Raw genomic sequence first — 27,150 nt, forward strand, 5'->3', positions numbered from 1 at the left:
ATCTGTTCCAAAAGAGTTCCTCTGGATCTTTCTTCTTTATGTGCATTGTGGATAAATTCATTTTGTGCTTTTATTTCTGGGTCTTGCTTTGGCCTTTGAGGCAATAAAGACTGACAAAAATAAAGAGCCTTTTTAGTAGGTATCTCTTGGGCTACTGATCTATTTTTAAAATGCTCTATTACTTCGAGACTAGATTTTTCCCTGGTGCACAATTAGTTACTTGAAAATAGTAATAACGTTGCATTAATTTTTGACTGATAGACTTCCCAGCAGGGTCCTGGAACCCAACTTTTGGGAAAAAATTACAGATTAAAGAACATTAACTTAACAACCTGTTCAAATGTGTGGGCTCTGGGACTAGCTGGTGTTTTATGGGAGTCACCGCAGAGGGTCCCATGAAGATGTAAAGGTCAGTTCCCCATGTGACTATTCATGAGAAAAAAGCTCTTCACTCTGTTCACATTAAGAGATCCTGGGCTCTGAAAAACAACAAGTCTTTCTTGCTGAAGATGACTTTTACTTTCTACATCTTAATTACATTCTTTGATCTGGAAAGTGGTCTCTGTCCCTCTTGGCTTGTACCAATGCTTTCTTTGAGCTTGTAGACGTGATAGCACCCTTTGTTTTTTTTCCCCACGCTCTTTCTTTTGTCTCAGAACTTCCCTGTCTCTTACTCTGCTGCCTTGGAGTTTTTTTTGGTTTTCTCCTTAGGCTGTGATTTTTTAATCTCCAAAGTTGTGAAACTTGACTCAATTGTTGATGCTTGTTTTTTTGCCCTGGTGCTCAACTGCTTGATTCCAAGGCATTGTAGTAAATATCCTCTTGGCTATGAAATGGAAACACGTCTAACAATGATATTCATTTGTTTACTTATTTATTTTTTCTTCCTTTTTTGCCTAGGAAACAAGAATGGAAATTTTGAATTCTGATAGATGTTAGGGAATTCTTATGAATAATAGCATCTCTTATTAACACTTACCATGTGCCTAACACTATTGATTTTTTGGTAAGTGGGTTCAAGTCCTCAGGGCCATTCTGTGAGGTAGGTGCTATTATTATCCCCATTCCACTATCGAGGAAATTGAAGCTTTTTTTTTTTTTAAAGATTGTTTATTTATTTATTTGACAGACAGAGATCACAAGTAGGCAGAGAGGCAGGCAGAGAGAAGAGGAAGCAGGCTCCCTGTCGAGCAGAGAGCCCGATGCGGGACTCGATCCCAGGACCCTGGGATCATGACCTGAGCCGAAAGCAGAGGCTTTAACCCATTGAGCCTCCCAGGTTCCCGGAAATTGAAGCTTTAAGCAGCTAGACAACCTGCTCAAGGCTATAGAGTAGTGAGTGCTAAAGCTGAGATTCAAACACAGGCTTGTTTGACCAGTCTGGATTCTTAACTACTATCCAGAATGTTCTTTGGCATTTCAAATCATTCATAAGCAATACTTCCAAGAATGTTTTAAAACAGAAAAAATTAAACCAGAGCTAAAGAGCTACTTACTTTGTGGTGAAGTAGAAAGAACACTGGGGTAGGACTCAAAAGGCTATGTCCTTACTAGTTGAGCAAGTCTCCGGGCAAGTCTTCAAGTCATTCACCAGCTCCTCCTTTTACCTTTGTTTTTTCCATCTGTAAAAGTGCCATTCTTACAGCATCCTTGAAAAACAAATAAATAGGGTGCCTGGGTGGCTCAGTTGCTTAAGCCACTTCCTTTGGCTCAGGTCATGATCCTGGAGTCCCAGGATGGAGTCCCGCAGGGAGCCTGCTTCTCCCTCTGACCCTCCCTCCCCCTTCTTGTGCTTTCTCACTGTCTCTCTCTCAAATACATAAATGCAATCTAAAACAAAACAACAAACACACACACAAAACAAACCTTGACTTCCTCTTTAATTTTCCCTATTCTAAGATAGATGAGATCTGCCGCTCCCATATCATTTGTGACAGTTAAGGCTGGTATTGGATGAGTCAGCTGGCACAGAGCTTCTTGTCCTGGAAGAGAGGAAAAAGCAATGATTAAATGCCACCCCCCACCCTAGCAGAGAGCAAAGCTAAGCATAATTATGATTCAAGTTCAAAGCCTAGAAAATCGTGGTGGAAACAGGGTGGATATATTCTTCTGGCTCCAATTTTCTCTGTATATTCATCATTGACCATAGAAGTGTGGATGAATGTGTGGTTCATCATGTAATCATCATCTCAAACTTGCTCACACTGTTGTGGAGTAATAATGCTACCAAACTGTCTTTGGCCAGTCGGAAATGAGACCTAGCCTTAGAGAAGAATTGCTAACTTTCTCAAGCTTGAATCTTTATTCTAGCACACAGCTTTTTCTGTCCTATGTGTTCTGGGCTGAATTGTGTCCTCTTAAAATTAATATTTTGATGTCCTAATTCCCAGTACCTCAGAATGTGACTATATTGGGAGGTAGGGTCTTTAAAGGAGTAACTAAGGTAAAATGAGGCCATGTAGGCTCTACTCCAATGTGACCAGTGTCCTTATAAGAAGAGATTAGGACACACAATCACAGATGAAAGAATGAACAACCATGTGATGGTACAAGAAAGAAAGTGGCCATCAGCAAGACAAGGAGCGAGGACTCAGAAGAAAACAAACCTGTTAACACCTTGCTCTTGGACTACTAGCCTCCAGACTGTGAGAAAATAAATTTCTGTTGTTTAAGCACCCAGTCTCAATCTCTGGTATTTTGTTATGGCAGCCCTAGGAAACTAATACAGCATATTTTAAATCTAGGGTTGTTTTATGGTTTTTTCCTTTACTTCTCAAAATTTCTTTACTTTTATGTTTTTATTTCTTTCCTCTTCTGCTTGAGCTTGATTTTCTCGCCCTGAAAAGCCATACTTGAGTATCAAACTTCATCCATGTCCTGAGGTGCAGAGATTTCACAGATGTTTGAAGAATACCTAATATTAGATTAATATTGACTAATACTTTGTGGTTTTGGGTTTCTTTAAAGATATATTTATTTATTTGAGAGAGAGGATACACTCAAGTGGGGGAGGGGCAGAGGGAGAGGAGAGAGAGAATCCCAGACTCTTCCAGACTCTTCCAGATTCTGTGTTGAACATGGATCCCAACACAGGGCTTGATCCCATGACCCATGAGATCATGACCCAAATCCAAGAGCAGATTCTCAACACTTAACTGACTGAGCCACCCAGGTGCCCCTTGACCAATACTTTGAGTATAGCTTACATTTCTACACCTATGCAAAATCCTTGTTACTGACCTACCTGTGTATGTCAGTCCCTAAATAGATTATTTAATTCTATGACTAATATAATAAAACACTGAACTATATACAACTGATTTCTCATCCCTCACCCATACCCCAGGAATTTTTCTATTTTTTTCTTACTTCCTACCTTAATAATATGGCAGCACTGTGCCAGCCATCCAGACACAGATTCTCAGTCTAAGAACTTAGGGAGTCCTTCTTGTCCTTTCTTTCTCTTGCCTCAGACATCCAGCTCCTTATCCACTTCTGTTCATTTGTACTTTAAAACATCAAATAGGAAAACACTTGTAATATTATAGTTTAATATTTGAATTTAAAATTTTAATTTAAAATATCAACATGGACTTGTGAATTAAAAAATGTATAGGTATGTGCATGTACCTATCCATCCTAGCTCTGTCTACTAAAAGAATATAGAAGCAAAGATATCCTTTGGGCAAAAACACATCTAGAATCCACATTTTGGTTTCTACTCATCATTACCTACTAAAAAGAATAATGATCTTTGGAGAAATAGCTGATTCTAGTTGTTGAGCAGGGAAACTACAAGGTGGAGCTTACGATATCTTGTTATGCCTAAAACCAAGGAAGTGCTCAGTGATTTATGGGGGCATGTTAAAAGGACCCAAGAGCTAGTTTTAAAGGGTTTCCCATAGGCAGATTTGGACAATTTGAAGCAAATAGATTGCAAAACATTGAATATTGAAAAATCCATGAGTCTACAGTGATACCCCAAAAAAAGTGGAAAGAAGAAAAAGAATCATTTGCATCATTAGAAGTAACAAATCCTTACTCTGAAATTGATAGTAAAAGGGAAGGAACTAAATATTTACCTTGCCTTTTTAGGAGGAATTGTATACCATCCTAGTTGATGAGGGAAAACTCAGTTTTAGAAAACACTGCTGAAGAAGGAGTGATAATATTTGAAAGTCACTATTTTGTAATCCCCAGTGAAATAATTGATTCAAGCAAGAACCATCACTGATGAAAGAGTATTGCAGAACAGGATATTCACACAGTGACAAAGTGTCATCACGCGGCGACTTGCTGGTGGCAAAGGAGAAATCTGGTAGTCACTAGTTTGACTCTAGCAATTATATGGGATAACCTTGAATTATGTTCCTTCTGACATGATGCAGATGAAATTCACAAAATCATTTATGAACTCTTCTTTCCAAAAGTGTTAAATTGAATCTATTTAAACCTTTAGACCTAACTTCAAATATATAGGAATTATAGGGAATCACAGAACAACCAAATTATAAGGAAACCTGCAAAGGAATCCCTAATGTGAGATATTCTATCAGACAACTTTTTTGGATTCTTCCAGAAGTCATTATCATCAGGGGAAAAAGAGTAGGAAGAACTATTCTAGATTAAAAGAGACTAAGGTGGGGCACAAGTGCAATCAGGATTTAAAATAAATCTATCGGGGCACCTGGATGGCTTAGTGGGTAAAAGTCTCTGCCTTTGGCTCAGGTCATGATCCCGGGCTCCTGGGATCGAACCCCGCAATGGGCTCTCTGCTCAGCAGGGAGTCTGCTTCCCTTCCTCTCTCTGCCTGCTTCTCTGCCTAGTTGTGATCTCTGACAAATTAAAAAAAAAATTGTTTAAAAAATAAATTAATAAATAAAAGAGACTAAGGAGACACAACAACCAAATACAATATATGAACCTGGATTGGCCCTTGGCTTGATAAAAACAGCTAAATATTTTGGGGACAATTGGAGAAAATTTCCATATGAGCTATATGCTAAAGGACATAGTATGTTGTATTAAGAAACTAATATTTTCTGAGATGTGATAATGACATTGTGGTGGTTTATAAGAAAATTCTTACTCTTATTTTTAGGAAATGTATATTTGAGTGTGAATATTTAGGTGTGAAGTGTCATAATATCCACAAGTTTCTTTCAAAATACACATACCTCTGTGTGTGTGTGTGTGTGTGTGTGTGTGTGTGTGTGTGTGTGTATAAAAATAAAGCAATATGTCAAAATGATAACTGTTGTTAAGTTGAGGTTGAATCTGGGTAGAGGTTGGTATTTATTGTACTAATCATTCAACTTTTGTAGATGTTTAAACACTTTTATTTAAACAATTTGAGGAGTGCCTGGGCGGCTTAGTCAGTTAAACATCTGACTCTTGGTTTCAGCTCAGGTCATGATCTCAGTGTGGTGAGATCAGGCTGGCTGTCATACTCCACAATGAGCATGGAACCTGCTTAGGATTCTCTCTCTCCTCCCCCTACCCCTCCGCACCCCACCCCCCAATTTGTGTGAGCGTGCGCTCTCTCTCTACCCCCCTCCCCCCAAAAACCCAGCAAAAGCAATTTGGGAACTTTTTACATCTCTGCTCCTTTTATGCCTCTGCCCCTTGCCTCCATCCCCATCACCACCCTCCTACTGTAAGTCTTTACCATCTCTTTCCTGAAGGATTGTGGTGGCTTCCTAAGTAGTTTCCATATTCAGTCTAAAGGCCCTCTAAGCCATCTGCCAAGGACCACCTCCTAAAAATCAGCTCTTACCGTTTTCTTGCCCTGCTTCACCCTCTCCCTCACCCACATGGTAAAGTCTGAAAACACTTGGCAAGCAAGGCTCCAAACTTGTCACACAACATTCTCATTCCAGGCTTTCTCCTGCCACCTCATAACCTGTTCTCTGCCAGGGGTCACAACCACAAATGCCCATGGGCAGGGCTGGGAATAAAAGAATAGAGGGTATGGGATCTGGGGTGGGCTGGGGAGAAGGATCTCCCTCCAAAGGGTGTAACTATCCCTCAAGATCAATTGAATGTGGGCCCAGTGTTGCTAAATCTTTGCATTTCTTTACTGTTCTCTTCTTCTTCTTCTTTTTTTTTTTTTTAAGAGAGAGAGAGAGAGAGACAATGAGTGGAAAGAGTAGCAGAGAAGCAGAGAGGCAGACTCCCCACTGGGCAGGAAGCCCAGTGTGGGACTCAATCCCAGGACCCTGAGATCATGACCTGAGCTGAAGGCAGACCCTTAACCAACTGAGCCACCCACATGCCCCTATATCTTTGCATTTGCAATAAGTCAAAAATAAAGGTTTGTATACAAATGCTCCCCATTTTAAATACTGACAAGTAATTAAAAGAAAATACTCTGCAGACTAAAAAAAAAAAAAAAAAATTGTGGGTTGCTGTGTATAACTCCTCCATGACTGCATGCTTGCTTTTTCATACTGACCTCTGTGTCATTCTTCCAGTATTCCAGAACTTTCTCCATCCTTTTCTTTCGAAATCCTGCGAATCCTCCAAAACCCAGCAAGCAAGGCTCTTCACCTTCCCCCACACCCCTCCACCCCCGTCAGCTCCAGTGCTCCTTCTGTGGAGTGCCTGACCATTTGTACAAACCTCCCTTGTAGGCCTTGTAATGGAATTACATATTTGGTCATCTGTCTTCTCCCGCTGGGCTCTCAACTCTCATGATTAAGAGCCACATTTTACTTATTGTTCTCCCCATTGCTGCTCATGGAGTCCAACGTATTTCAACATTTGATGAGCATCCGTTGACTGAGTTGCAGCCTGTTAAAAGTAATGCTGTAGAAGAATTTAGGACATCTTGTCTATGGCACCTAGCTGGAATTGTACTTAATGTCTCTGAATCCGTATGCCTGGGTGGCTCAGTCAGTCAAGCATCTGCCCTCAGCTCAGGTTTATGAATCCAAGGTCCTGGGATCGAGTCTCGTATCGGACTTCCTGCTCAGTGGAGAGTCTGCTTGTCCCTCTCCCTCTGGCCCTCCCCTCTGCTTCTGCTTGCTCTCTGTCAAATAAATGAAGTCTTCAAAAAAAAAAAAAAGACTATGAATCAATAAGAGAAGAATTATTATTATATTCCAAGTAAGGTTGTCTTCTGGGATCATTTGTCTATTGTAGGAAGTCAAGTAAGTATGTTTAGTTTTTAAAAAATAATTCTGAAAACCAGGATTCTTTCTGACCTTTTAACCCAGCAGAATGATAATAGGGTTTTGTTTCAAGGATTGCCTTTCTAGGGCAACATTGGCCAAGACCAGGCCGGTGATCTAGGCGGCTTTGGTAACCTGCAGACACCATAAGCCTGCTTGAATTCTCGAAAACAGAAATGAGTGACAAGGTGTGTGTTGAATTAAGTCACCCCCTCTTCTTGTAACATCAATTCTTATCAGTACACTACACACCTTGCAATTCTCTCCTTTTTGTCTGTCTTATGCCCTTCTTCCCTGCAATGCATTCTTTCTTTTATTTAGCATTCCTTTCAAAATCTCGCTGAAAACTTACTTCTTCCAAGGAGTCTCTGTTACATGCCACTGGTTATATGGTTATATTTGCTTATAATTTGCTTGGTTGTGTAGGTATGATTCGAGGTTTGGATGGTGGTTTCTTTGGTTCTTCTATGGTATTGTGGTGATTTAGGGTAAGATGACCCAGAGGTTTTACTCTAGCCAGAGACTGTTGTCAAGAGTCTGCTAACCTCTGCCAATTTTTTATTGCCCCAACAAGGTATCATCCTTTGTTCTCTTTAATTGTACGTGTCAACTCCATTAAATTATAGAAAGGTCTTCGAGGCCATTGACATTGTCATCTACTTTTGTCACATAGTAGATCCCATATCCTGCATGATGGGCTATCAGCTGAGAGCACTATCTAATAGAATACACATTTATTTCATGGAATTATAGAACTATCATTTTTTACTTAGGTTACAATAACTTCTAGTATTTCTTGGGTCTTCTACTCCTGTAACCTCCCAATCAGTCCCCACACAGCACCAAATTGATATTTTCACAACGTGATCACAGAATATCATTCCCTGTTGAAATTTCTTAGTCTTTCCCACTTTATTTGGAATAAAATCCAAACTCCTAACCATAGCTTTGAAAGCACTACCTGACCTGGGCTGTTTAGTCTGTCTAAACTCATATCCTGTCATTCACTGCATAGGTCATTACATTCCTATAAATTTGCTGTTCCCTACCCGGCCGTCTTTTTTCCCTAGATCTTTATGTCATTCAACCCAGATGTCACTTTCTCAGAGACCATCCTTCAACTCCCTATCCAATATTTTTCCTCTCATTAGTTTCTATCCCATTATCCTGCTTTATTTTCTCCAGATTACTTACCACTATCTGATATTGTACTTACTAGTAACTGGTATTATTTGTTTATTCTAAACTCTGTGAGATCAGGTATCTTGTCTATCTTATATTCTTGGTACTGGGACTGGAACCTGGTGCATTTCATGTTCTCAGTATATATTTGTCAAATCAATTGATGAAATTTACAGACAGACTAAAGAACATCTATAGCGTTCAGTGGATTTCCACTTTTTAAAACAGAAGACTCTCATCAAAACACAATATTTGGCTTTAAATTATTAATTTGTGTGTTTGTTTAGTTCTTTTCACTTCTCTTGATAAGCAATAGAATTCTATACACATAACAAGTTCTTAGCAAATGCTTAGCCATTTAGAGAATCTTTGTTCAACAAGAGCCACCACCAGGGGGAAATCCATCCTCTGACCAGTAGCTGCAGATGGTGAGAAAATCTGGCTGGAGGAAAAACAGACCAGAGCTCAGGGAACAAGGGCAGGCAGGAGCCAGCTCCTCCGGAGCTTCCCCAGAGCTCGGCAGAGAGAGGCAGGAGGAAGCAGAAGAGGCAGCGCCATCATTTGGAACACGCAGAGGAGAAGCAGCAAGACAGGCTCTTTCATGCCAGCCTGAGCAGTGATGGAAAGCCGCCCGGCCTGGAGCAGCCCTGGGCCAGCGGCTGCAGCACTGAAGACAAGATGGCAGTGGGGGTGGTAGGAGCAATGGTGGTACCCAGAGAACAACATGTCATAGAGGTCCTGATGTGAAAAACCGCCTCCCCCTGGGACTAAGCCATGAGGGATCTGGAAGGAGGCAGCGAACAAGTGCAGGGACAAGCAAGTGGCAGTGAAGAGGGCATTTGACTCCTCACTCTCTTTCAGGTTAACAGGAAGGGATTCGGAATTCCCGCAGTTGGGCATGTGTGATCTCAGACAGAAGTAGTGGTTTTGCTGTTACTTGGGTCTTATTTATCTTTCAGTATCATCTTCAGGGATTACACATATCCAGAGATGACAGAGATGTTGGAATTAACAAGCAAGGACATTAACACAGTTCTTATAAATGTGTTTGAAGATTTACAAGAAAATAAGGACTCAGATGAGAAGAGGAAAGTTCTCAGTCAAGAACTGGAAACAATGAAAGAAACCCAACTAGAAAGTCTAGAACTGAAAAATAAAATATCTAAAATGAAAAATAAAGATCACTAGATGGGCTTAACAGTAAATTGCATTCTACAGAAGAAAAGGACTAGTAACACAAAGACAGGGTCATGGAAACTATGCAAACTGAAGCACATGCAGAGAAAAAAGGCTAGAAAAAAATGAAGTCTCATTGACTTGGAGGGTAGTATGAGGTGGCCTGACATTTGTGAACTGGAGTCCCAGAAGAAGAGGAGACAGTGACTGGGATAAATATATTCTATATATATATTCTATATATTCTATGTATATTCTATATATTCATATATATAGAATATATATACACACATATATTTATCCCAGTCACTGTCTCCTCATATATATATATATATATATATATATATATATATATATATATATGTAATTCAGGAAAAATAGCTGGAAAAAATCCAAATTTGATGAAAAATATTAACCCATGAGTTTTATAAGCTCAGCAAACTAAAAACAGTGTAAGAAGGACAAAAACCACTTTTAGGAGCATCGTAGTCAAATATCTGAAAACCGGGGACCCAAGAGAAACATCTTACTAGCAGCCAGAGGGAAAAAAACTCATTCTGCACAAGACCTTAGGGAAGCTATCAATTGACTTCCCCACAAGCCAGAAGACAATGTAATAACATTTTTAAAGTGCGGAAAGAAAGAAAACCTGTTAACCTGGAATTAGAAACCCAGTGAAGGGATCCTTCAAAGATGAAGGGAATAAGAATAATGAGAGCAAGGGCAAAGACGAAAGAAGGGAGAAGAGGTAGAGGGAGAGAGGAAGAAAGACAGAAAGAATGAAAAAGAAAAACATTGCCAAATAAACAAAAGCTGAGAGAATTTGTCAATAGTAGACATGTACTTTAAGACATTAAGACATTAAGACTTTAAGGGGCGTCTGGGTGGCTCAGTGGGTTCAAGCCTCTGCCTTCAGCTCAGGTCATGATCTCAGGGTCCTGGGATCGAGTCCCACGTCAGGCTCTCTGCTCAGCAGGGAACCTACTTCCCCCTCTCTCTCTGCCTGCCTCTCTGCCTACTTGGGATCTCTGTCTGTCAAAATAAACAAATAAAATATTTTAAAAAAAAGTCTTCAGGGTGAAGGAAGTGATACCAGATGGAAACTCAGATCAACATGAAAAATGAAGAGTACTGGAAATGGTAGATCTGTGGATCGAAAGAAATTTGTTTTTCCTTGCTTGTTATTGAATGAGTGTCACTCTTAATTATAGAGCTAAGTTCTCAGGAAACATTGCAGTTTTCTGGGAATCAGGAAATCTGAGGTCTGGTCTATTTCTAGGACCTTAAAGAAGTGCCTTTAATCTCTTACCTTGGTTAGATCATGGGCCAAGTAGAATTCTGATACTTATTATTTTTCTCTTTTTGGTAAGCATTCAATAAACGTTTCCTTTTATCACTGCCAAACACCTCACAAGGGCTATCTCCCCATTGCATCTCAAATTTAGCGTGTATCATAGGAATCACCTGGGAAGTATGTGGAGTCCTTTTCAGCTCCTACCTGCTGGGTTAGGTGATGCAATCCTTCAAGAAAGTCACCTTTGCTGTCCTAGTGGCTATTCCTCAGAATTTCTTCAAAACTCACACTAGGAAATGAGGAGAGCAGGATGTTTCAAGGGGAGGATGAATACCGGCCAGGGCATGAGGAGGATAAAACCGCTTTAAGTCTGTATTTTAAAATCTCATTAAGCTTCACTTCTTATGAGGTATAATTTGAAGAGATAGATTTCTTTTCAGAAAGCAAGTTGTCAGGCACTTGGGGGGCTTAGTTCACCCAGGGGGATGTTAAAATTATATCTGAATTGTCAGTAATTCCAGAAAGCAAAATGCAAATACTAAAAAGTGAGTCTGTAATTGAAATCTCTAGGCAAAGAAAGACCTTTGCTTCCTCCCAAGGTCGTCTGGTATCGGAGTAAGGGGGTTTGAAGAAAACGTGTCATTGATGATTTAATAATATTTGACATGAGAGATTACACTTTTGCAATTTTAATTTTTTTACATAGAAAACCGAAACTGCCTTGAATCTACTGGTGACATAGCAGGGTTAAAACTGCTGTGAACAACATTTCATACACTTCCTAATCCCCTCAACGTTTGCAACGACTATGTATCCCCGTTAAAATATATGTTTGCATTGTACTTTAAATTCATATTTCCTTTGGGCATTCTCATGTTTTGTAAGAATAGAAAGCTTGCCGGAGGTTTCTCTGTGATGGGGCTAGAAACCCTGCTCATATCTGAATCACGCTGAGCATAAAAAGCAAATTGGGGCCATCTTCACACTTGGTACGCTTTCCTGGCATAGAATGACAGAGTACTTTTTTAAAAAATTTTTTTATTTTTTTATCCAAAGTGTTCCTAAGTACCAGAGTCCTTCATCTCTGGAAATATTGTGGCTTTCAGGGTCACTGGCTGTGTGTCATATTCTCATAGAAAGCACAATTCATCGACTGTGGATATTCTTTGCATTCTCGGTGTTGTTCATGGCTGTTTTACCTCATGAGCTGTGTGACACCTTTCATTTTAAAAAATGCTCTCATGTTTGTCAAGTTATTGGGTCTGTGGCTGGCCTTGCAGTTGTCCACTGGCTGGAGCTCACGTCAAAGTGGACACAGTTGTCAGTGTTGTGATTCAGGTTAAATGAAATTTAAAAACCGGTGGTATCCAAAAAAACATCTGGTATAAGGATTATTTTGTTTTGTTTTATTTTGTTTTGAATTAATGAGGCAGAAATGCATGCTGTGAATAATGACTGTGAATAGCCGTGGTTTTTCTGTGAGGAATGTCCTCAATGTTAGCACCGGCAGGAAGATTGCATGTGTCATATTCGTTTTTTAATATTAGTATTTGCATAGAATGATTTCAGGGAGACAAACTGGGTTTTCTTCCTTGCTGGTTATTATTGGTTGATGATCCTCCTGCGAGGGCTTATGATATTAGGTGAAACCATGTGAAATGGCTTTTTATGTAGGCAATTTTATATGGCTCTAGGAAGCAAGAAATATTTTAATTAGTTTTCTCTAGATCATTGTGAGTCTGCCACAAATGTTTGAAATTAATACATATATTTAGAAATTGAAACTTGAAAGGCAAGATTCATTTGTTCTCATACTTGCTGTGTTTTTACTCTTTCTTGTTGCATTTGTGCTCTCAAGGAAATGAAAATTCTATATATAGAAAATCTGACATTTGTCATTTTGTAGCCCCTTGAGAGGTAAACAAGTAAAAAATAAGAATATTACTTACTCAGTCGTGAGTTAAAGTCATCTTTAGATCCTTCTAACAATAATTTAGATTTGCAGCAGTTCCTTTATGAATTTTTATGAATTCTTTTTTCTATAGAGAAGACAATTTCATCGCGGGAATGTATTACAAGTATTGAAATGTCTTTCTCCTCCCCCTTCTTCCATATTTCTCCATTTGCAGCTTCAGCTGTACAAAAAGGAGCCCTGGTAGCTTCTGCTGAGACTTTTCAGTAGAAAATCCTTCAAAAAAGAAAAAAAAAAAGAAAGCAGCAGCTATTTTGAAGACTGACTTTCTAAAATTATATTTAGGTAAGTTAATTTTAGATGTCATCCCTTAGAGCTGAAAGTAAACACATTTGATTTAATCATGTTAATCAAAATGTATTTGCATTCAAGTGTTCTTATATATCAGTACTTCTAGATGGATTTAAATTATATTGACAGAAAACATCCATTTCTTCACATTTTTAAATACCAGGCAGGTTTTAGAACCTGGTCTACAGCATGGTTGTTTTTGGGGAAAAAAATGTCGTTCAGCCAAGGCTGATCTTGTTTTTCCTTTATTCTTTAAGCCAGAAGCAATTACTTTTCATTTCAGGATTAAGCGGCTGTAACATTGCCATTCGTCGCCGAGGCTCCTGGTTTCAGCATGTCTCCTTGGTTCCCAGCCAGTCCTGGGTGTTCAGGTAGCAGCTGGAGCTGGGAGTGCCTCTCCAGTCCACATTCTTTGGCTATGAATTTTGCAGACCTGTTTATCTGATGGAGACCTCCCCACAGCGAGTTGCTCATGACACTGTCACACAGACCTTAATGAATGATATGGAAAGGTACTGAATATTTTTCCTCCAGGAATGCCAACCCATCCTACATGCCAACCAGTCCCCTCACTTTGGCCGATCACCGCAGAAAGCCTGGTGCTGAGATCCGATGAGACCTGTCCCACACAAGCCAAACAGGATGCCTGCAAGTCCTCTCTATGGGGCTGTCACCCAAGCCTGTTCAGGGAATTTTCAACAATTGCATCTGCGCAGACATTGATTCTCACTTCTCTGCACTAATTATTTACTTCGATTTATACCTTCAATCTATGTATGTTATCACCAGCTTCAGCACACAAAGATCTTCCTTCTCTTGAAATCATGACTTTACTTGAGTTAGCTCGGGGCAGCTTTAGAGCATGGCTTTCTCACTATGTCATGTGTCTTCATTTTGCCTTCCCAAACCAGACCATAAATTCCTTGAGAGAGGAGATCCGGAAACTGATCATACCTTATATAGAGAGATAGACAGCAGCAAAAACAAAAACAACCACAAAAGGACCGTTGTTGCTCTTAGTAATTGAGAACATTTACCTTAACATGTTTAGAAGACTGTAGATCATTTGCTCTGACTTATGTCTCTTCTCCTTTCCCCGGCCTGCCCTCTGCTGGAGGTGCTAATGAGCGGTAAGAGGTCGAAGCAGGACGTGCTGTGGGAAACATTGGGAAAATGGGGGCTTGTCTGATTGAAAGGCATGTTGAACCACTGTCATTTGTGAGTTCACAACCTAGATCTTTGAAGCTCCCCGTTATTTGCCTTTGGGTAACTAGTAGTCTCGTTACAAGACCCCTTAGTGGTACAGCTGTGCTTGGGGATGTGATTCCGCCCACTGGCATGAGATGGGCCACATGACTTTGTGTGTTTTCCACTCTTATGTGCTTCTTTCATCTCTCTCTCTTACAGCCTTCCAGTAGACGCCAGATCGCTGATGCCCTGTCCCAAACATAAATCCTGTCCTGTTTACCAATCCCTCAAAACTTTCATGACCTTCATATATAACGGGCATTTTCAAGGACCTGGCAAGACTGCCGGTTTGGTAATGCAAGGCAGAAGGTAAGCGTGAAACTGTAGACTGGTTTCCTGTTTCGAAGGGGAGCAGGACGTGACAGATGCTGAGCCAGTCTGTTTGCTCTTGGAGAGGAGAAGCCAGAGTGTCTGATCACTAGATGACCGCTCCCGCTTGCTGGCTCAGGGATGGTGCAAGCAGTCCCACCCCCACTCCCGTTCTTGGTCAGATGGCCACATGTTATGAAAAAAGGGAGGAAAAGCATGTTTTTCGCTTTTGTTTTATGATTAAAAGAGGCACTCTCTTGAGAGGCAGAATCCATTAGCTGAATCCATTTCAGTATCTATGGTTAATTAATTTGGACAACGTTAATGCACTTTTATTATGTAGCCTTTAAGAGCAATTCTGGTAAACGTCCATCCCTTAAATACTAGCACTCCTTTATATGTATGAAATCCTTTTTGGAAGGGTGAGTCTGAATTGTTATGCAGATATTAATTTGCACACAGCACTGACCAGACAATACAAAAATGCTTCCTCATAGTTTGAACATTGCTTGATACATTTTGAAGTGGAAAAACTCTTGGTTATGACACTCTGTGTTTTAAGTCAGTGAATAATTCAGTCTGGTTGCCTCCCAAAGTGTAACTTTGAGAAGCAGTTTTGTCATACTCTGAGCTGAATAACTGACTTCTGCATTTCATTCTGTAAATTAAACACAAGACTTTGAGTTACTGGGAGAAATAACACAGTTAGCCAATAAACCTTTCTATAAAATGACAGCATTTTAATTTATTGTATGCATTAGCACTTATTCATGGCTAAGATTTCATCAGTCAATTTCCCATTTAAAAAAGATGTCTCTGAAAACAACAGTGGAGAGATGTTGAGTTCCAAAAGCAATGTTGCAGAAGGCAGCATCAGGTCTGGCATTTGGGGCATGTGTTTAACTCACTTGTTATAGTCAATAATCATAAGTTCTAAGTATAAACCCACTTTTTTAAAGTATCTACCTAATGAGCTGATGTTCTTGGAATGTTAGAGTTTTAAAAAGAAAATATTTAAATTTCATTATTGAAGAGGTGTGCTGCATTTGTTCAAAATTATAACAATGTCTGATATTATTTTAAAATAATAAATAAATTATTTATTTAATATTAATTATTTAAAATTTAAATTAAAAATATTATTTAAAAAAACAAAAAAATATTAATTATTTAAAATTTAAAATAGTTATCTTGCTATTTTGTTGGGCTTCTACACTGCTTTGGGTTTTTCATTTTGTTTACAGTAGTACATTTCAATAGTTGGCTTCAGATTAAATGAGTATTATTACATTTTGATATTTTTATTAATTAGTTGCTTTTTGAAAATGTTCTAAACTGAAAATTACTCCAAAATAGAAGCTTTAAGGGGCGCCTGGGTGGCTCAGGTCCTAATCCCAGGGTCCTGGGGTTGGTCCCGCGTCAGGCTCCCTCCTCAGTGGGAAGCCTGCTTCTCCCTCTCCCACTCCCCCTGCTTGTGTTTCCCCTCTCGCTGTATCTCTCCGTCAAATAAACAAATAAAAATCTTTAAAAAATAAAAAAAATAGTTATAGTTTGAGGAACACAAATGTTTTGCTATGAAACATCATTTAACACATTGGCTTGGTCTTAACCTTTTTCCAGGTAAACTTCTACAAAAATAGGGTTTGCATGTACTTCAATGGTACATAGACAGCATGACTATAGCTTTGTTCATTTTAAATGCCACTGATAGCGCCATCCAGGTCTGTATGTGAAAATGTTCATATTTTATAAGGAACTTCGTTAACAGGGCCACAGAGGAAATGCCAGGGCCTCCATATTGATGGTTCAATGAGGAAAATTAAAAATTTCTCTAGCTTAGCAATGCTTACTTACTTATGTCTTTTGGAATTTTATTGAGGCTTCAGAAATGGAACAGAATCTTGGCTGTACTTTCTCTTTTCATAAAATTTTTTGTTTATATGAGATCCATCATTTATTTTTCAGTTGCTGTTTTAATGCCATAATTGGGATAGTTAGAATGTTCTAAACCTAAATCCTCCTCCTTAATACCTGGGCCCACTTCCACATTTTTTATTGTCAACTGGAGAATGATTTTTGATCTCTTTTTATTTTTAGAGCAATTGTACCTGCATTATCTTACTATACACACAAAAGCTTTTTGAATAAGTAGGGCATCACAGGACACTGGAAAGAGCACAGGCTCAGGCAAACCTGGATATGAGTCAGAATTCTGTCACTCAAGCTGTATGACCTTGGTCAGTTCATTTAAGCTCATGGCATCTCAGCTTCCCCATCTATAAAATGAGGATCATTATGCAGATGTCACAAATTGCTATAGGAACTAGGATAATGCATATTAAACATTAGGCCAGTACTTGGATTAAAGTAGGTGTGAAATAACTAGCTGCTATTATTATTTGCCATATTTTCCAGATTAGGAAGCTGAAACACAGACATATTAAATGGCCTTGGCCAACTTTGGGGAACTGGGGCTCCCAGTTATTACTGGAAAATTGCAGTCTTACCTTTGATCAAGCCTCATTGAGAATGAAGTTGTAGGACACACAAAAAAGTGCAGCAGCAAAAGGTACAGAAAAATCAGGAATACTGAAGCAATCAGATAGTCAATATCTATGTATTGAACACCGTGGACGTGTAAGGTATTCTGTGTACAAGTTGGGGTACTTTGGGTTGCAAGTGGCAAAATCCCAACTTGCCCACACAAAAAGGAGAATTTATGGACTGGTGTAACCCAAACCCAAGTGTAGGGAACTGGTGCTGGAGATATCTGAAGTCAGCATCAGGAATACTTTTCAGGCTTATACCCTCTATTTCTGACCTGTGTTTCTGGTTCTCTTTGCAGATAGCTTTCTCCATGCCATGGGGAGCATGGCTTCTAGTTGCTTTGGTCTCTCATCTCAACCTAGCAGCCCTTCTTCCAGCAAAGAAAGAAGATTTCTTCCCCTGTGGCTCCATCCTGTAAACAGTCTCAAGAATGACTTACACTGGATCAGCGGAGGTTGCATACTCCTTCCCCAACCAGACACCAAGCCAGGAAGATGGGGTAATATCCCAAGGTATTAGCTCATAGAGCAAAAACTTAAATTTATTTCTTAACATGCATGCCTTTTAATAGAGAGACTTGTAAACACTTGGGTACTATCTTACAAAAAGCAGAACTCTCTAAAGAGTGTGACTGGAGGCTGACACAGACCGACATCCTGTTGTATGAGAAAGTCCTGGGGGAATGCACTATTCTCACAGCTTGTTTCCTGTGGAGTGGGCTGGGGGTGGGAACCCAAAGCAGACTTCTAAATTGAGTTCTGCAGTGGAGGAACTTCTCTTAAAATCTCTGCTGGAGTTACTTAAGACATTGAACTGTCGGGGTGCCTGGGTGACTCAGTCATTTAAGCACCTAACTCTTGATTTTGCCTCAGGTCATGATCTCAGGGTCCTGGGATTTAGCCCTGTGTTGGGCTCCATGCTCAGTGGGATCTGCTTGAAGGTTCTCTCCCTCTGCCCCTCCCCTGCCTGTCTTCCTCAAATAAATAAATAAATCTTTAAAAAAAAAAAAAAAAAAGACATTGAGCTGTTTGCTCTTGGCCCCAGTACTTCAGAGTCCTCTCACCATTACATTTGTGGGAGGACATTGTATTATATTAGAGATCTGGAGAGCTTGTGACTGGGTGCAGATCCAGTGTTTTGACTTTTTATGCCAACGTCAGCATTTCCCCCACTTGTTTAACATGTCTCCTGTTGGTTGGGCCCTCAGTTCAAGGTTACCTTGATTACTTTCGGGTCTTTTTATTTTTATTTTTTTTTAAGATTTTATTTATTTATTTGACAGAGATCACAAGTAGGCAGAGAGGCAGGCAGAGAGAGAGGGGGAAGCAGGCTCCCCACCGAGCAGAGAGCCCCATGCGGGGCTTGATCCCAGGACCCTGGGATCATGACCTGAGCCAAAGGCAGAGGCTTTAACCCACTTAGCCACCCAGGCGCCCCACGAAAGAATTCTTGAGATGACTTCAGTGCACAATGGTGGTTTCATTAAAGCTCGGGGACAGGACCTGTGGGCAGAAAGAGCTGCTGCCACCCCACCCCCACCCCGCTTCCTTGCGACCCCAGTGCTGCCTGGGGATTATGAAGGACAGCTGATTATATACCTTGGGGCTGGAGAATTAAAGATAAAGGAAGTTCCAAAAGGTTTTCATGTGCTAAAGAAGACACAGGATGCAGGAGGTCTTGCTGTTGTCAAACTAAGATGGTTTTTCCCTCTAGCAAAGCATTAACATTAAAACATTATACTCTGCTGCCTCAAGTATTTGTCAATGGGCTGCAGGTTATATGGACATTTAATTTGATCTACATTTCCTTCTGCCTTTGTTTCCTACATCATTACCCACTATTCTTTTCCAGCACTAAATTCTTTCCTCTCTCACCTCCCTAAGAAACTAACACCATACAATACTCCAACTTCTATTTACATCTTGGATTACCTCTCTCCACTGCATCTTTCTCCACATATCTACCTACAGGACTATCCCCTAATGATATCACCAAAAGAGGGAATATATGTGGAAGTACTCTATGATTTTAAAGTGGAATAAAAACATGAAATAACATTGTTTTCCTATCTTCACAATCATCTCAAAAGATTATCAATGTAATGCATTTTTTTAAGTTTACTTTCTCACTATTCAACTCATTACTTAATGTCTTAAAGTCTGATGTCTCCTAACATATTTGGGGGGGGGTGTCCATATCTTTGTTGACCCTTCTTCCAGCACATGGCACATTTGACTTTGCCCTCCTCTTTTGGTGTTTGCAACTCACTGCCTTGGTTCACCTTCTGTTTCTCTGACTACTCTTCTCTCTCTTTTAATGCCCATCTGTTTCCTTCTACCTCTGAATTTGAGTGGTCTCCATCATTCTGTCCTGGTTCCTTCTCACCTCACCCCTTCTCTCTTGTTCTCATAAGTTGTTGTTGTTGTTGTTGTTGTTGTTCTTCTTCTTCTTCTTTTGTCTTCTTTCTTAGATTTTATTTATTTATTTGACAGAGATCACAAGTAGAAAGAGAGGCAGGCAGAGAGAGAGGAAGAAGCAGGTTCCCCACTGTGCAGAGAGCCCGATGTGAGACTCGATACCAGGACCCTGAGACCGTGACCTGAGCCGAAGGCAGAGGCTTTAACCCACTGAGCCACCCAGGCACCCCACTCATAAGTACTTCTTGAAAAATTCCCAGATCTCTCTCTTCCCTTCAATGTGTTAAATGTCTGCTGATAATGATCTCATTAGCCCCAAAACATGAAGTATATAAAATAAACTCTCACCCCATCCTAAATACCTTCTACCCTATCTCAGCCAACAGTGTCACTTTTCTACCCAGTCCCCTAGGCTTGAAACCTTGGTTTGCTCTTTGATTCCTTGCTCTTTTATCCATGATTCCAATTTAAGCTATACTTTTAAGAACATGTTGTTCTGTTCACCTACCTTCTGTTCACTGTCTCTCCCTTCTGCCTTCTCTTTCTTCAGGCGGGGATAATTCAGGCTTCTGGAATAGCACACAGTCTATTATTCTGCTTATTTAGTAAGGTTGTCCAGAAGTATTAGAAGTATTTTGTGGCCATACTTTTGTTTTTTCTCTTCCTCATTCTTGATTCTTTCCCTCTTCTGAACTGAATAACGATTTGAAATTTATTCATAAAGATCACTAAATCTTCTACACAAATACCTTTCTCAAAACCAAAATATACACTAACATGTTTAGAATGGCCTGTGTAACATGTCTAGTTAGGTAACGGTGTTAGGGTATGGAGTTGACCACCCCTCAATTAGACAGAGAACACTCTCGATAATGCAAGTCACACAGTGAGGTTTATTTGACAAGCTTAAGCTTGGGCCCAAGTATACCCGACACAGCGGAGTAGGGACTTGGACCCCGAGCCAGATTACAGTCAGAGTTTTTAAAGGCAGAGTAGGGGTGGACTCAGCGGTGGGTGAGGACAAAGGGGATTATGGATGATGTAAGTCTCTAAGGAATTTTGGAAGCGAGGTCTCCAGGACCTTGAGGGGCTAGCTGTTGTCTGGGGAAAAGGTTATTCATTGCCAATAATAAAAATCTTCTTGTGAGACCCTTTAAATGTATATCAGTGGGTCATATGCTTGGGAATGATTGCTGACACTATCTTGGAGGTTTAGAGATAAAGTTTCACATTTCTCCTATCAAGTGTCCTTGTTAGTGAGATTTGGGTTTAGAAGAAATTTAACTTTATTTAGGACTTGAGGAACTGAGTTATTTGTCTCTTGAAATTGTGCTATTGAGAAGATAGCTTCTTTGTTGTAAATCACTAGGACATTTGTAAACGGAGGGAGACTCCTGTCTTGCAAGATTGTGATCTCTGCAAGTTAACTATTTGTTTTTCTTTTAGGGCAGCCAGGGGTGGCTGAGGAATCTCACACATACTACCGAGGGGAGGGGAGCCAGTGGAGAGGGGGTGCAAGGTGCCAGCTTTTGCTTTGCCAAGATGGCTGTACTTATGTCAGGGCTAGACTCGAGGTTGGTATAGCCTTGTTTTTCTTGGCCTCCACAGTGGTCAGATGTAAGCTGACCATTGTCTATAAGCATTGACCTTAAAAAATACATTTCATAGCTATGTGTTTCATTAATGTAATTTGCACCTTCAAGTGAATAACTTCATATGAGGATAACATTTCAACCATATTTTATTTAGAGAGCTGAAGTTTTGAGGATCTACTGATGGGCTAACAAATGTGCATTAAGCATATTAATTTAAGTTTAGATACATTTCCAGCAGTCCTCAGCATATAATTCCAGTTTAGATGTGAACTCATCAGAAACATCATCTCAGTCTCTAGGGCTCATGTCGTCTTACTGTATTTCTGCAGATCCTATTAATAAAGAATGATTAAGGACAGCTTTATTTTTCCCAGTTGCAATATTAAAGATGTATGTTGTAATAGTAGCATACTGTGCAGCTATAAAAAAAATAAACTAGAGAAGTTCTTTATATGCTTATATGGAAAGATGCTTATATGGAAAGATCTCTGTTATAAACTGAATGTTTGTGTCCCCCAATGCAATTTCATATGTTGAAGCCTTAATCCCCAATGTTATGGTATCTGGGGACTAATTAGGGTTAGATGAGGTCGTGAAGGTGTGATCACATCATGGTGGGATCACTGCTCTTATAATAAGAGACACTGGAGGACCTACTGTCTCTTTCTGCCCAGTGAGGACACTGTGAGAAGGCACCCTCAGCAAGCCAGGAAGAAAGAACCCAACCATGGCTGGCACCCTGACCTCAGATTTCCAGTCTCCAGAAATGTGAAAAAATAAATTTCTGTTGTTTAAGCCATCTAATCTATGGGGTTTTGTTATGGCAGCTCAAGCTGATTAATACAATCTCCAAGATTTACTTTTAGATAGGCAAAAAGGGGTCAAAATAGTGTACCATTGGGGTGGAAAAAAAAAAGAAAATTACCTATCCTTGTACTCGCTTGTGTATACTTTCTAAAACTCTAGAGACTAAATGAGAAACTAATAATGTTGGTTACTTGTTTTGGGAACTTGGCAAATAGAGGGCAGGAGTGGAAAGGAGACATTGAGATATAGATATATCTATATATATCTATATATATATCTCATAGATATAGATATATATAGATATATCTTTCTGTATTTCTTGATGCTTGGATTATGTGAATGTGCCACCACTTCAAAAAATTAAATAAATGAAATTTATTTAAAAAATAACAAATCCATTTGGAAAAACAAGATTATATTGAAACAAGGTAAATATTGATTATATTGAAAGAAAATTGCTGATTGGGAGAATAATTATGACAAAAGTTGACATCTGAAGATGAAAGACTATTAAATTATAAAATTTATATTATTTATAAATTTTATTTATATATTATATATATATAATATATAAATAATTATAAAAGTTATATTAAATTGCTTTCTGGGTCAGTTATTTCATGATTGCTGTGATATGTAGATATGTAGTTCTGATTGCCTACTGCCCTTTCCTGGGCTCTGCATTGGTTACTGATGGTAGAGTTTGCAGTGCCCTATGTAACATGCATTTGATTGAAGGATAATGGCCATGGGTTCTCCAGTACTCTCTCAGTAATGTCCAGGTGGGCTCTCTGAGAGTAAAGGCTTCTTCACCTTCCCTCAGTTGGTGGTCCTATCTTCAAGGACAACAACTGCTGAGAAAAGGACCAAGCCATTCATTTGAAAGAGGTCAGTGTGTCTTCTTTGGACAAAGACATAACTTCTCTGGAAACTTACCTTGGCCAATTAAACGTCCAATTGTTTTAGGAACATTATATCATACTACCCTGGAGTGTTGTCCTTAAATTTAGTTCTGATCATTTCCTTGCTTTTAACTTCCATCAAAGATTCTTTCTCCATTGGTCATCTGGCCTCTCTCTTTATCCCCACTGACTCCTTTTTTTTTTTTTTTTTCCCTTAAGTAAGCTCTATGCACAAGGTGGGACTTGAACTCAGGACCCTGATATCAAGAGTCACATGCTTTCTTGATGGAATCAGCCAGGCATCCCCTCCCATCCATCCTTTCATTTTGAGTTGCTTTGCCATGACCCCAAAGTGCTTTTGTTTCTGTTCCCACACCTTCATAAATATCATTTCCATTGCCTGGCCTACCCTTCTATTTGTTCCTTTTGATGAAGCTCCCCAAAAGGGAGGTGAGTGTCTTTCCCAACATCGCTCTAAATTTTTGAACAGCATTGATATTCTCGATGTGCTTTTTTCTTCTTGTCAGATTCAGGAAGTTCAGGAGGCACATAGCATATTCATTCTACATCCCCAATGCTGGCATCCAGTAGGCACTTGATGGTTGAATGGATAAATAAATATACACTCCGGCTGAAATGTTAAAGACAAAAATATCACAGTAGCCTATAATAAAATCCTAACCAATGCTTAGGGAAAATGCTTCACAGGAGGATTCTAACTCTCTGCATTGCAACTGTATTATTCAAGTCCTGATTGACTTATAAGAGCTGAATTCTGTCGGGACAGTTCTCCTTGAGCCTTTTGATTTGGGGGGAAAGCTTTCAGTTTTGTAGATATTTCATGTGTGTTTTGAAAACTCTACTGGGCATCCCCATACTAAGGCATCTCTTTGGGGATCTTCTTGGTTTAAGAGCATTTTATTTCTAGGGCGCCTGGATGGCTCAGTCGTTAAGCAGCTGCCTTCAGCTCAGGTTATGATCCCAGGGTCCTGGGACCAAGCCCCCATCGGCTCCTTGCTCTGCGGGAAGCCTGCTTCTCCCTCTCCTACTCGCCCTGCTTGTGTTCCCTCTCTTGCATGTCTCTCTCTGTCAAATAAATAAATAAATGTTTAAAAAACACCACACACACATTTTATTTCTAACATTTTAAAGTATAGATGACAGCTCTCAATCCAGTGGATTTTCATCCTTATCTCCAGAAAAACCACATTTTTTATGCTTTGTAGTAAAATAAGTTGTATATCTATAGAAGGCACCCCATGTAAGTGAGCCTTTGGCCAGAACCTCAGATCCACGTTGGCTTGCCAGAAAGCAAGAGTGATAGCAGGGTGATTTCTTTACTGTAGATGTTACCTTTCTCATGCCTCTTTCTCAAAGATATTATTTTAATATATTGTGAAATTTGCAGAAAACAAATCATTAATATTTTCTAGCTGAAAGAACTCACCATTTTTGGAGGGTTTCAGCTGTGTCAATAAGACACTAGTGAGGCAGATATTAGAATGAGGCTCATTATCTTTTATAAATTCAGTTTAACCTGAACAAAGTAGATAAAAATAAATACTTGAACTCCAGCCATTCAGACAGGCTTATATAAACATGGCCTCATAATAATTTGTTTTCAGAGTTCATTGACTTTAACTGTCTTACTGATGCTGTCTGTGAAAATGTGTCCATTTGTATATTTAAAGTATTAACGTTGCTTTTCTTTTTTAAATTTTTTATCATTAGTTTCAGATGTAGTGTCCAATAATTCATCAGTTGCATATAACACCCAGTGCTTATCACATCACATGCCCTCCTTAATGCCCATCACCCAATTACCCCACCACTCCACTGACCTCCCCTCCAGCAACCCTGTTTGTTTCCTATAGTTAAGAGTCTCTCATGGTTTTTCTCCCTCTGTGATGACTTCCCATTCAATTTCCTCTCCCTTCCACTACAGTCCTCTGCACTGTTTCTTATAGTCCATATATGAATGAAACCATATGATCATTGTCTTTCTCTGATTGACTTATTTCACTTAGCATAATACCCTCCAGTTCCATGTCAATATAAATGCTAAGTATTCATCCTTTCTGATGGCTGAGTAATATTCCATTGTGTGTGGAGATATACGTCTTTATCCATTCATCCATCGATGGACATCTCAGCTCTTTTCACACTTTGGCTATCGTGGACATTGCTGCTATAAACATTGGGGTGCAAGTGCCCCTTCACAGCAATACATTTGTATCTTTGGGGTAAATACCTGGTAGCTCTATTTTTAACTTCTTGAGGAAACTCCATACTGTTTTCCAGAGTAGCTGTACCAGCTTGCATTCCCACCAACAGTGTAAGAGGGTTCCCCTTTCTCAACATTCTCATCAACGTATGTTATTTCCTGACTTGTTAATTTTAGCCATTCTGACCAGTGTGAGGTGTTATCTCATTGTGTTTTTTATTTGTATTTCTCTGATGTGGAACATTTTTTCATGTATCTTTTGGCCATTGTTCTATCTTCTTTAGAGAAATGTCTGTTCATGTCTTCTACCCATTTCTTGATTGGGTTATTTGTTCTTTGGGTGTTGAGTTTGATAAGTTCTTTATACATTTTGGATACTAACCCTTTATCTGATATGTCATTGCAAATACCTTCTCCCATTCTATCAGTTGTCTTTTGGTTTTGTCAACAGTTTCCTTTGCTGTGCAAAAGCTTTTTATCTTGATGAAGTCCCAGTAGTTAATTTTTGCTTTTGTTGCCCTAGACTTAGGAGACATGTCTACCAAGAAGTTGCTGCAGCTGAGGTTGAAGCTGTGTTCTTCTCTAGGATTTGATGGATTCCTATCTCACATTTAGGTCTTTCATGTTTTTTTGAGTTTATCTTTGTGTATAGTGTAAGAAAATGGTCCAGTTTCATTCTTCTACATGGGGCTGTCCCATTTTCCCAGTACCATTAATCGAAGAGACTGTCCTTTTTCCATTGGATATTCTTTCCTGCCTTGTCAAAGAGTAGTTGACCATAGAGTTGAGGGTCCATTTCTAGATTCTCTATTCTGTTCCTTTGATCTGTGTGTCTGTTTTTGTGCCAGTACCATACTGTCTTGACAATTACAGCTTTGTAATATAGCTTCAGGTCTGGTATTGTGATGCTTTGGTTTTCTTTTTCAACATTCCCCTGGCTATTCAGAGTCTTTTCTGGTTCCATACAAATTCTAGGATTATTTGTTTCAGCTCTGTGAAGAATGTCAGTGGTATATTGGTAGGGATTTCATTGATTGCTTAGAATGCTCTGGGTAGCATAGACATTTTAACAATATTTATTCTTCTAATCCATGAGCATGGAATATTTTTCCATTTCCTTGTGTCTTCCTCAATTTCTTTCATAAGTATTCTATAGTTTTTAGAGTACAGATCCATTACCTCTTTGGTTAGGTTTATTCCTTGGTATCTTATAGTTTTTGGTGCAATTGTAAATGCGATCAATTCCTTAATTTCTCTTTCACCTCCTTGGTAGTATATAGAAATGCAACTGATTTCTGTGTGTTGATTTTATACCCTATCATATTGTTGTATTCCTGTATGAGTTCTAGCAATTTTGGGATGGAGTCTTTTGGGTTTTCCACATAAAGTATGATATCCTCTGTGAAGAGTGAGAGTTTGACTTCTTTTTTGCCAATTTGAATGCTTTTTATTTCTTTTTGTTGTCTGATTGCTGAGGCTAGGACTTCCAATACTGTATTGAACAAAAGTGGTAAATGGGCATCCTTGTCATGTTCCTTCCTGACCTTGGGGGAAAAGCTCTCAGTTTTTCCCCACTGAGTATGTTAATCCCTATGGGCTTTTTGTTTAAGGCTTTTATGATATTAAAAGACGTTACTTCTATTCCTACACTGTGAAGAGTTATAATCAAGAAAGGATGCTATATTTTGTCAAATGCTTTTTCTTCATCAATTGAGAGGATCATATGGTTCTTGTCCTTTCTTTTATTAATGTGATGTATCACTTTGATTGATTTGCAAAAGTTGAACCACCCTTGCAGCCCAGGAATAAATCCCACTTGTTTGTGGTGAATAATCCTTTTAATGTACTGTTGGATCCTACTGGCTAGTATTTTGCTGAGAATTTTGGCATCCATGTACATCAGGGATATTGGTCTATAATTCTCCTTTTTGTTGGGGTCTTTCTCTGGTTTGGGGATCAAGACAATGCTGACCTCATAAAAAGGGTTTGGAAGTTTGCCTTCAATTCTGATTTT

The 27,150-nt window shown here is 39.3% G+C and overlaps 1 long non-coding RNA gene across 2 annotated transcripts in view; it reads left to right on the forward strand.

The window, feature by feature from the left end:
- LOC308341505 overlaps nt 1-27,150 on the forward strand; it is a 102,401-nt gene that overhangs the window by 64,318 nt on the left and 10,933 nt on the right. For both annotated transcript variants that reach the window (XR_013966712.1, XR_013966713.1), the window contains 4 exons: nt 12,954-13,081; nt 13,371-13,599; nt 14,495-14,644; nt 17,490-17,703. This is a non-coding gene — a long non-coding RNA (uncharacterized lncRNA). The remainder of the gene's footprint in view (nt 1-12,953; nt 13,082-13,370; nt 13,600-14,494; nt 14,645-17,489; nt 17,704-27,150) is intronic.

Source organism: Martes martes (genome assembly GCF_963455335.1).
Source record: "Martes martes genome assembly, chromosome: 4".
Taxonomy (NCBI): domain Eukaryota; kingdom Metazoa; phylum Chordata; class Mammalia; order Carnivora; family Mustelidae; genus Martes; species Martes martes.